General features: G+C 44.9%; 1 long non-coding RNA gene across 2 annotated transcripts in view; it reads right to left on the bottom strand.

Annotated features, from left to right (window-relative positions):
• Positions 1-8,206, bottom strand: part of LOC309518129 — a 132,160-nt gene extending 123,954 nt beyond the window's left edge. For both annotated transcript variants that reach the window (XR_014213335.1, XR_014213336.1), the window contains exons 1-4: positions 8,079-8,206; positions 4,397-4,489; positions 1,654-1,709; positions 684-975 (exon numbers count right to left, since the gene is read on the bottom strand). This is a non-coding gene — a long non-coding RNA (uncharacterized lncRNA). The remainder of the gene's footprint in view (positions 1-683; positions 976-1,653; positions 1,710-4,396; positions 4,490-8,078) is intronic.
• Positions 8,207-10,510: the final 2,304 nt, after the last annotated feature.

Below are 10,510 nucleotides of genomic sequence, written 5' to 3'. Positions count from 1 at the left end.
TCCTCCCTCCCTCCACCCCCTCTCTTTTTTCTTTTTTCTTTTCTTCTCCCCCTAATGCCTCAACAAATGAAATGGATTTGTAAAAATGTTACATGGGTAAAAAAAAAATACGAGGCACTACACTCCTGTAAAACAAGAAAATCCTGAATAAAAATAATAATAATAAACTGTGTGTTAAATGTTAAAAAAAAAAAAAAAGGACCGCCTCTCCTCATATGAACCCACTGAGATCATCCGCTGAGGCCCTTCTCACGAGAACGGGGCCTTCTCTGCAGTGGCTCCCCATTTGTGCTCTCCCCAGGGAGGTCTGCCTGGTGCCTTCATTATACATAATTGAAGCGCCAGGCAAAAACGTTCCTCTTCTCCCATCTGTGGCCTTTTACACGAGAAGGGTGCTACTGCTTCGTTCCCTATTATGGGATGTATATTTTGTGCTTTCATACCACAGACCACCCTGCGATCCTTGGAGGAAGGGCAGCGTATGAATTTGATAAGGGAGAAGAGTAATAACAGACCCAGTTCTGAACAGGAAATTCAACAACAAACAATATGAACACCCTCCCCTCAACACACACTTTGGGGCTTATCTGGAAGGCTGGACTCAAAGCACCCCTTGTTTCAATCCTGCCATTCAGGGGGTTGGACTAGATGACCTGGGGCTTCCTTCCACCTCTCCAGCTCACCTCCTCCTCCTCTCCCTCCTTGTCCTGCTCGCCCTCCTTCTCCTCCCATGATCGACCTTTCCGCCTTTCCCGTGCACTGGTCGCACTGGTTGCACTGGTGGAACACCCGGCTGAAGACCTGTCGGCGGCCTCCCTCGCTCGTCCTGGAGGAGAACTGCACCGTGTTGATGGTGCACTCCTCCGAATCGCTGTTCACATCGCTGTCCTCCATCCCGAATCAGCTGCCCCTCGCTTTTCGCCGGATCTCTCAGCAGCAACGAGGATCGCAGTGGCTCGCAGTTCCTCCGCCCTCCTGTTCAGCCCCCCAAAAAAGCCAGTTTGATTAATTTGCAGGGCGCTTTGGTTTGTTTTACTCTATCCTGGTTTTGACTTGGCTGCTCCCTCTTTTCTGCCAACCACTGAGGGCTTTCTTCCTACGGTCAACCTTACGGCCTAAACGGAAGCATAAATCATTTGCACCCCTTTCCGTTTCAACGGAGGGGGAATTGAGGCAGGGAAAGAATGGGGTTTCCCTGATTGCTGCCCAAGCCCAGCCTTCGGGAATCTCGTGCCCTCCAGGACTTGTAGTCCACCACAACATGCAAAGCCCAGCAGGACCCAGTCTGGTTTCAACATGGATGCGGGGTTGAGATTCCTGCATTGCAGGGGGTTGGACTAGATGGCCGCCAGGGTCCCTTCCAAGTCTATGAATCTGGAGGCTCCAGAGCTCCGCTCCCCCATGGGGTGCTTGAGGGTACATTTTGTGCCCGCCACTTGCAGACGCTCCCTTAGCCCAGCTCCCTCTAAAGTCTTGGCCTAAATTTAGAGGCTGCTAAAGGTCAAAGGGTCCATTCCAAGCAGCGGCTTAAAGGACGAGGTGAAACTTTAGCTGCCGCTCACCTTTCACTGGCCTGGCTTGGGGTGGGGTGGGGGGATCCCTTCTTCGGATCCAGGGGGAGAAGGGGGGATCTGGTATGGGCTGGGGACTCACCAAGCGAAAGGCACAGAAGCTCCGATGGACGAGAGCGGAGGGTTCGAGAAGCGCGGCTTAAGGAAAAGAAAACCAAGGGGTGGTCAGGAACCAGGAGCTAGGGCCCAGTTCTAAGAGGAGGGCAGGTTTTTCGTAGATATTTCAAGAATAACCACAATAAATATGTCGGAAAGATCGCCATCCTGCTACACCCAGTCTACGTTTGTAAGAACCTGTCTGCCCTTCGGAACTCCCCGCCTCTTGAGATGGGGCAGGCGCCTTCCCCGTCCTCTTTCCAGCACCTGCTAAAACCGTTTTTCAATTTAGCTATGAAATTTAGACGCCTCCCTTCCATCACGAGATTCCCAGTTTGCAGAACAGAACCAAATCGTTTTAGACTAACCCAGATGTTTAGAAAGCCAAGAAAAGCTCTAATCTGTTTTTGGTCCACTTTTGAAAGACATTACTTCTGCGAGTTTCTCCTACTGGTAAATTTAACTCTTCTGTAAACTGCTTTGAGGGTTTGGGTGCTGTTATTTCTCCCCACTTTTTTTTTTGCAACCAAGCCTTTTCCGAAATGAATGAATAGTCTTCCTAGCCTGCCCGGGGGATGGATCTGTGTTCCAGAGTTGCCCTGGTGGACGATGAGCTTCCTGGGACCCCAGACCAATGGGCAGCTGGGAATCGGGACTCTGTGTGCGCGCCGATTTCTCTGACCTTGGCACGGCCTCCAAACGGGTCTGGGAAGCTCCGTCAGGCAAAGGTCACCAGGGTGAGGTTTCCTGGCGTGTCTCAGGACCGCCGGCATGGGGTTTCACGGGAGAGGGTTGCAAGGAGCCCAGATATGGAGTGAGGGTGGGTGGGCATGCTGAAGGGCAGCTGCGGTGCCATCTAGAGGACCTGATTTAGACATGCAGGGCGTTTCAGGGAAGCATGGAGTCAGGGAAATGTAGAGTTCGAAGGGACCCCCAGGGGTCATCCAGCCCAACCCGCTGCAATATGCAGGAATCTCAACTCAAGCATCTGGGATAGATGGTCATCTGACCTCTGCTTTAAAGCCTCCAAGGAAGGAGAGTTTATTAGTCTGCACACGAAGATGGGAGAGAGACAGAATAATAATAATAATAATAATAATAATAATAATAATATTCCAACAGAATATTAAAATAATCTATTAAACATTGAAAGCTTCCCTAAACAGGGCTCCCTTCAAATGTCATCTAAAAGGGAGAAATATATATACCGGTAACTGATAACATTTTTATAAATTACGGCCATTTCAGCCTTCTTGCATAATGTTTTTAAATATCTGACCGTAGCATCAAGTGACGCTTTCATTTTAAACTGTTGCTCTCGTAATGCCCGTTACTGTTAAATCGTTAGCTGTCTTTATGGTATTTATGGAATTTCCTTAAAATTACGCACTGGGGAATAAAAACTCCCCGAAGCGGTTTACGAAAAAAGGATAAAACCATAAAATTATCAATAAGACGACTGGACAAACTAGGGAAGACTTTTGAAAAGTTAAAATAGTGATAGGCTAAAAAGCAATGGAAATTGGAGAACTGCTATACAGGTAATATAATATAATTCAGATAGAGGGGATTTGAGGAAGTCAGTTACCAATGTTAAGAGATTTAGGTATCTGAAGTAATAATTTTATTATGTGTTTAGTTTAATGTCTTTGCTGTGTGTTTTGTCATGTTTTTTTTCTTCTTTTTTTGGTGTGAAAAATCTGGAAAATCAATTTGAAAAATTTGAAAAAATAAAAAGCGATGGAAACTCGCAACAGCTTCCGAAATATCAGGACAGGCTTGTCTAAATGAGTATTTTTAGGGCCGTAAAGGTGTATTCCTGGTCTCAAGAGGCGGGGAGTTCCAGAGTACAGGGGCCGCCATACTTAAATATTGATTTTTTTACAAAAGCAGGAATGGGTATTATGTGGTCGCTGTGTGTGGATACCTGTGTACCAGCATACCTGTGTGTGGATATGGATGCACAAGGAGACAGGGTTCAAGAAGTGGATTCAACCCCATTGCGGAGTTATTTGCTGTTTGGGGCTGATCCTTGACGCCAGGACTGCCTCCCCCCATATGAAGCACCCTGGCCCCAGAGACCCTCATCTGGGGCTCTTCTTTGTGTCTGGAGGGGTACAAGAGGACAGCGGGGCCTTCTCCGTGGTGGCTCCCTGTTTGTGGCACATTCATTACATATCTTTAGGCGCCAAGCAAATCTGGTGAACCGCCCAGAGATCTTTAGATGGAGGGCAGTATAGAAATCCAATAAATAAAATTAAATAAATAGAAATATTCCTTTTGAACCAGGCATTTAACTTTTAACTATCTATGGCTTTTTAGAAGTGGGTGGGTTTTAATGTATGCATGTGGGAATTTTTGGTTGTAAGTCGCTTTTGAGTTACGCTGGGCAAAATAAAGCAGTTACCACTAATAATAATAATAATAATAATAATAATAATAATAATAATAATAATGGCAGGCTGGCCAAGGGAGCTTTTCCAGCTGTGGAATCAAAGAGCAGTCCCAATATGGCTATCCCAGGCAAAAATATATAAAAATAAGATTCACCCCAGCCTTTTGCGTGGCTTAGTTTGCAACTGTTCAACTTGCTATTTTAAAAAATCAGAATTTTGGGGGGTCCTTTTTAAATGTGGACACATTTTAAACGACCAGTAGTAACTGCAGTCCAGTTTGATGAAGGGCAAACCTATAAATGTTTCTAAACCAATACAGAAAAATCTGCTCACCTTTTCCTGAAATATTGTCTCCTCCACAAATATATAGATTTGTATTTATATATATATGGTGATCACTGAAGAGATGCAGGGCTTATGGTGCAGCTGACAAAGAGAGAGAGAGAGAGAGAAAGGTGAGGTTATTATGGGTAGGGTATAAATAATAAAATTATTATTGTTATTATTATTATGATGATGACGACGACTACACTTTGTGAGGAGGGAAAAGGGGGTCTCTTTTAAGAAATGCAGATGTGTCCCCCTCTCCCATCATTAAAATGCAGAGGAGATTATGGGGGGGGGGGGAGAAGTGCATCTGTCGGATTTCTTCCTCTCCAGCCTCCGTTCAAATGGGGTGCCAGTCACTTGGGGGTGAATGATGGACTGACGGATCGATGGCACTGACACCCCAATTTTTCTCTTATTCCGAGGCGCTCCAGGTGGCAGGTACCTGGTTCCCCCCCCCCTTTCTTGTTTTTAAGTTGTATTCATTCAACTTGTTTTTATTATTGGTTGTTAGCCGCCTTGGCTGGGGAGGGCGGGGTATAAATAAGTTGTTAATAATAATAATAATAATAATAATAATAATAATAATAATAATAATAATAATAATAATTTATTATTTATACCCCGCCCATCTGGCTGGGCCTCCCCAGCCACTCTGGGCGGCTTCCATAGAAACCAAAAATACAGTAAAATATCACACGTTAAAAACTTCCCTGAACAGGGCTGCCTTAAGATGTCTTCTGAATGTCAGGTAGTTGTTTATCGCTTTGACATCTGGTGGGAGGGTGTTCCACAGGGAGGGCGCCACTACCGAGAAGGCCCTCTGCCTGGTTCCCTGGCAATTATTATTATTATTATTATTATTATTATTATTATTCCTGAATCCCCACAACAGCCGTGCGAGGCGGGCCAGGCAGAGAGAGGCGTCAGGGCTGCCCTTCGAGGTCACCCAAGCAAGCGGCTTCACAGCCCCTCAATGGGGGAATTCGAACCCAGATCCCTCTGCCCCTACCAGGATTACCCACAATCCCCTGGGCCTCCATCGCCAATCTGCTTTTTTTCATATAAAACCTCCTGCTGGGATATACATAAATATATATATTAATTTATATATATATAAATATATATAAAAACCATAGGCGTTAATTCCCCATTACAGCCCCTTCCCCTCCCTTGCCTCGCCGGCAACCAATTACCCACAATCCCCCGGGGGCAAAAGAACCTCAGCTCTCACTCGAGGCAGGCTTGGCCTCGGCCGCAAGGCCCCGTTGCCATGGCAACCGCCCTCCACAGTCTCTCCCCCCCCCCAGAAAAAAACCAACCCCAATTTTTATTTCTTTTTAAAAGCCCACTATGGCTTTACATCTATCTATCTCTCTATCTCTCTATCTATCTATCTATCTTGGCAGTGTGTTTTTTTCCTGGGGAGACGCAGGGATGCGCGTACCCCTAAACATTTTGTGAATCTTTGCTGTATTTCCTTTCCCCGATTTTTTTTGGTGATTTTTCTAGAGTCAAAATGAGAGGACCTCTAAACATTTCTTTAAAAGAAAAAAAAGCACTGTATATAGCGGTGTTTTGCACTGCTGCCCTCATCGAGACGTAATAATCAGCACCATAATTTTATTTTTGACAGCCTGCCCATCTGGGTGGGTTTCCCCAGACACTCTGGGCAGCCAACCAGGATCCTAAAGGAAAATATACATTTATGCCCTTGTCGGAATAGAATCCACAGTCCTGAATGGGTCGGAGGGGGCGTCTTTTGGGTGGGCTGGACTACTGCCAGACCCTCGCTGTGGGGCTTCCCTTGGCCTCAAGGCAGAAGCCCAGTTGGGTCTGCAGGATGCAAATTTAATAAATAGTTGGGGCAGGATGCAAATTTAATAAATAACAACAACAACATCCAGGCTCAGAGGTCTGCAGACCCTCCCAGCGTCCCAATTTTCCTGGAATTACAGAAGCTGTCTCCATTTCTGATTGTCCCGCTTTTCCTTTTTCTCAGAGAACAATTAAAAGTCTCTGGTGCAAAAAAACAGAGATCCTTTAGGAAAAGCATGGAGTGTGGAAAGAGGATGAAGAAGTTGTTTATTTAGGATATGGATTTAATAGCAATAACTAGAATAACAAAATGCAACCTTAGAAAGGAGGTTAGAAAACCATCTGTCGAGGCTGATGGAGGTCTTAGCCTAGGATAGCCAAAGGTTTGTTATGTTGTTTAAAAACGGGGTGTTATGTCTGGAAATATGTGTAAAAACTATATATATATATATGAAAAGCATGGAGTGTGGATTCCTTTATGTTCAAGGGAGCCTCACACTATCTACTCAGAAATAAGTCCCATTGAGTTCAATAGAATTTACTCTCTGCTATGTTCCTATCATTCGCAGTTTCCATCATCATCATCATCATCATCATCATCATCATCATCCCTGTTTTCATTAAGAGATAAACGTGCCAAGGGATGAGATCTGCTTCTGGGCCGAGTCCTATGTGCATATACCATATTTTTCCATGTATAACACGCCTCCGTGTATAGGGCTACCCCTATTTTGGGGAACTCAAATTTAAGAAAATGGGCGGGGGGGAGATACTATCTGTGTATAAGGCGACCTCAGTTTTTTAACATTCTTTTAGAGTAAAAAACCCAGAGTCTTATTCACGGGAAAAATACGGCAAATTGTTGCTGTTGTTATCACTTATTAAATTGGTGCAGAGATCTCAGGCCGGTTCACGAAAAATAAAAGGCAAAATAAAAAAAACACAAAATCCACAGTGAAAACAGAAATGGACCAATTGCGCCCTCCCACAAACATAATAATGAAAATGATGATGATACAACCTTGCAAGCTGTATTGTGTGACACCTGGCTTGAGAGCAGTACATGTGAAAAGGATCTAGGAGTCTTGGTTGACCACAAACTTGACATGAGCCAACAGTGTGACGCGGCAGCTAAAAAAGCCAATGCAATTCTGGGCTGCATCAATAGGAGTATAGCATCTAGATCAAGGGAAGTAATAGTGCCACTGTATTCTGCTCTGGTCAGACCTCACCTGGAGTACTGTGTCCAGTTCTGGGCACCACAGTTCAAGAAGGACACTGACCAACTGGAACGTGTCCAGAGGAGGGCAACCAAAATGGTCAAAGGCCTGGAAACGATGCCTTATGAGGAACGGCTAAGGGAGCTGGGCATGTTTAGCCTGGAGAAGAGGAGGTTAAGGGGTGATATGATAGCCATGTTCAAAGATATAAAAGGATGTCACATGGAGGAGGGAGAAAGGTTGTTTTCTGCTGCTCCAGAGAAGCAGACACGGAGCAATGGATCCAAACTACAAGAAAGAAGATTCCACCTAAACATTAGGAAGAACTTCCTGACAGTAAGAGCTGTTGGACAGTGGAATTTGCTGCCCAGGAGTGTGGTGGAGTCTCCTCCTTTGGAGGTCTTTAAGCAGAGGCTTGACAACCATATGTCAGGAGTGCTCTGATGGTGTTTCCTGCTTGGCAGGGGGTTGGACTCGATGGCCCTGGTGGTCTATTCCAACTCTAGGATTCTAGGATCAGCAGAGGAGGGGTTGGAGGCTGAGGGTGGCTTGCCAAAAATCACCTGGAGGGGACCCCCAAGGTCATCCATTCTGACCCCATGCAATTCCCCTGGACGCTATGTTTCACCCGCCCCAATTCCTCCCCTCACCTCGTGTCCTGGGGAATCTGTGGCTGGGGGGCTGCAGAGCTGTGTCCCGCCATATTTCCCCCTTTCCTTTAAGGCCCTGTCAGCAACCAGCACAGGTCTGGGGGACCAGCTCCCCCCCCCCCAGCTCAGCATTGTGACACAAATAATGAAGTCCCCTCCCCATTGTCCCCCCCCCAGTTGCCAGGAGGGAGGGAGGGAGGGGGAAAGTGACTCTGGGATATTACTCTGCTTGGAGCAATTCATTAAAGCTCATCAATTCAGAGAAGCATAGAATGGGACCCAGGGGTCATCTAGCCCAACCCCGGCAGGAATCACAACTCCCATTTCCCCCCAAACTTTTTTTTAATTGGTTTTCACAAAATTATAAACAAACAAACACATAAAACAAACAAACAATCGTAATTCATAACCTTATTAAAAAATTACACTTATTAACATTGTTAAGTGACTTCCTCGCTTCCCCTTGGTTGAATTTCATTGCATGTCCTTTAAAAGGTTTTCCAAATCACAGTTCTTATAAAGTTTAACTTGAACATTAACATCCTTAGATCTTTTCCTTTTGAAATTAAACATATTAATTCATCAATTAACTTGAGTAAAATCCTAAGCCAATTAAGTATCTACAAGCTATTTCCAATTAATTTAACTTAACATATTTAACTAAATAATCATTAAATTTAATCCAATCTTCCTGATACTCCTCCTCCTTCTGGTCACGGACTCTTCCGGTCAGGTCGGCCAGCTCTGAAAAATCCATCATCTTCATCTGCCATTCTTCCACCGTTGGTAATTCTTGCGTTTTCCACTTTTTGGCTAGTAAAATTTGAGCAGCGGTTGTAGCATACAAAAATAATTTAACATCTTTCTTGGGCAATTCCAAGCCTGTTATTCCAAGAAGAAAGGCCTCTGGTTTCTTTATAAATGTATATTTCAACATTTTTTCCAATTCATTATAAATCTTTTCCCAGAAGTCTTTCACCTTGGGACAGGGCCACCACATATGATAAAAAGTACCTTCTTTTTCTTTACATTTCCAACATAGATTATCACAGTTATGATATATCTTTGCTAATTTTACAGGGGTCAAATTCCATCTGTACATCATTTTCATTATATTTTCCTTTAGCAGAGTACATGCGGTGAACTTGATCCCTTTCTTCCACAATCTTTCGCAATCCTCAAACATTATATTATATCCTACATCTCTTGCCCAGTCTATCATCACAGATTTAACTTGTTCATCTTTTGTATGCCACTCCAGCAATAACTTATACATTTTAGATAAATTTTTACCTTTAGTATCCAACAACTCCATCCAACTTAGATTTTTCAAAAGCAAAACCATTTTTTCTTATCCAATTTATAGGAATCACAAGTCCCATTGGCTGAGTGGCTTGTAATCCACCCAGGCGCTCAGGGAGATCCTTTGAACTCAGATCTGGGCTCTTCTGCAAGGAAGGATGATAAGCTTAGAATCTAAGGCCTCCAACCAACACACCCATCCAAGAATCCTGGAAAGGGCAGTTTGCACAGAGCTACAGCGCCTAGCACCCACAGCAAACTACAGTTCCCGGCATCTTTGGGGCCAGGCGAGAAATGAGCTTTAAACGGCAGGCTTAATGCGGTGGAAAGATTGTGAGTTATGGGGTGTGGAGTCTGCGTAGGAACAGGGCTGAGTTTTTTATTGCTATTAGCTTACGATGTCAATATTGTTTTATAGATTATAAACGCCGCCTCGATTTGTTAATCGTATAGTATGGGTTTTCCTGTGACATCTGACTCATTAGTAAAAAAAACTGCATTATGCATTCTAAACATGGGGCACCAGATGGCGCTGGTGAGAGCCAAGGAAAATCTAAGCAATTTCCCATTGTGTTTTCCCCCCTTTGGTTCTAACAATTGAATTTCTGACTTATTTATAGCGTTTCCCCCCCTATGTGTGGATCCACACGGTGTTTCCTTGATTCTAATTGTTCCTCCGGCAATTGGTTAATTTTTCTGTGTTCTTTACGCTTTACTGGCGACGTTCTATCCTGCTGATGCTCGAACTCAGGACGCAAGGGAGAAACGTGCGAAGAGGAAGGCACGCTTGCCAAATCCACACTGTGATCAACTCTCCCCCGGAAACCAATGTCCCCACTGTGGAAGGACGTGTGGGTCCAGAATTGGCCTCCACAGTCACTTACGGACTCACTGTTAAGGCCAGGGGTTGGCAACCTAAGGTCCTTGGGCCACAACTGGCCCACGAGCCGCCCCAAACTGAGCCACACACTTGGCGAGTCCCTGTGCGCTGCGCTAAACCCAGAAATTGCGTCTGCGCATGCTCAGATGCTGAAAATTGCGCCTGTGCAGACGCAGACGCCGGAAATTGTGTCTGCGAAGACGCTAGACCGCCCGATACCTGCAGGGCTCTCAGGTCGGTTCACGGAATA

The sequence above is a fragment of the Podarcis vaucheri genome (assembly GCF_965113315.1).
Source record: "Podarcis vaucheri genome assembly, chromosome: 13".
Taxonomy (NCBI): Eukaryota; Metazoa; Chordata; class Lepidosauria; order Squamata; family Lacertidae; genus Podarcis; species Podarcis vaucheri.
Note: the sequence above shows the minus strand (reverse complement) of the source record. Positions and strands in the feature narration are given on the sequence as shown.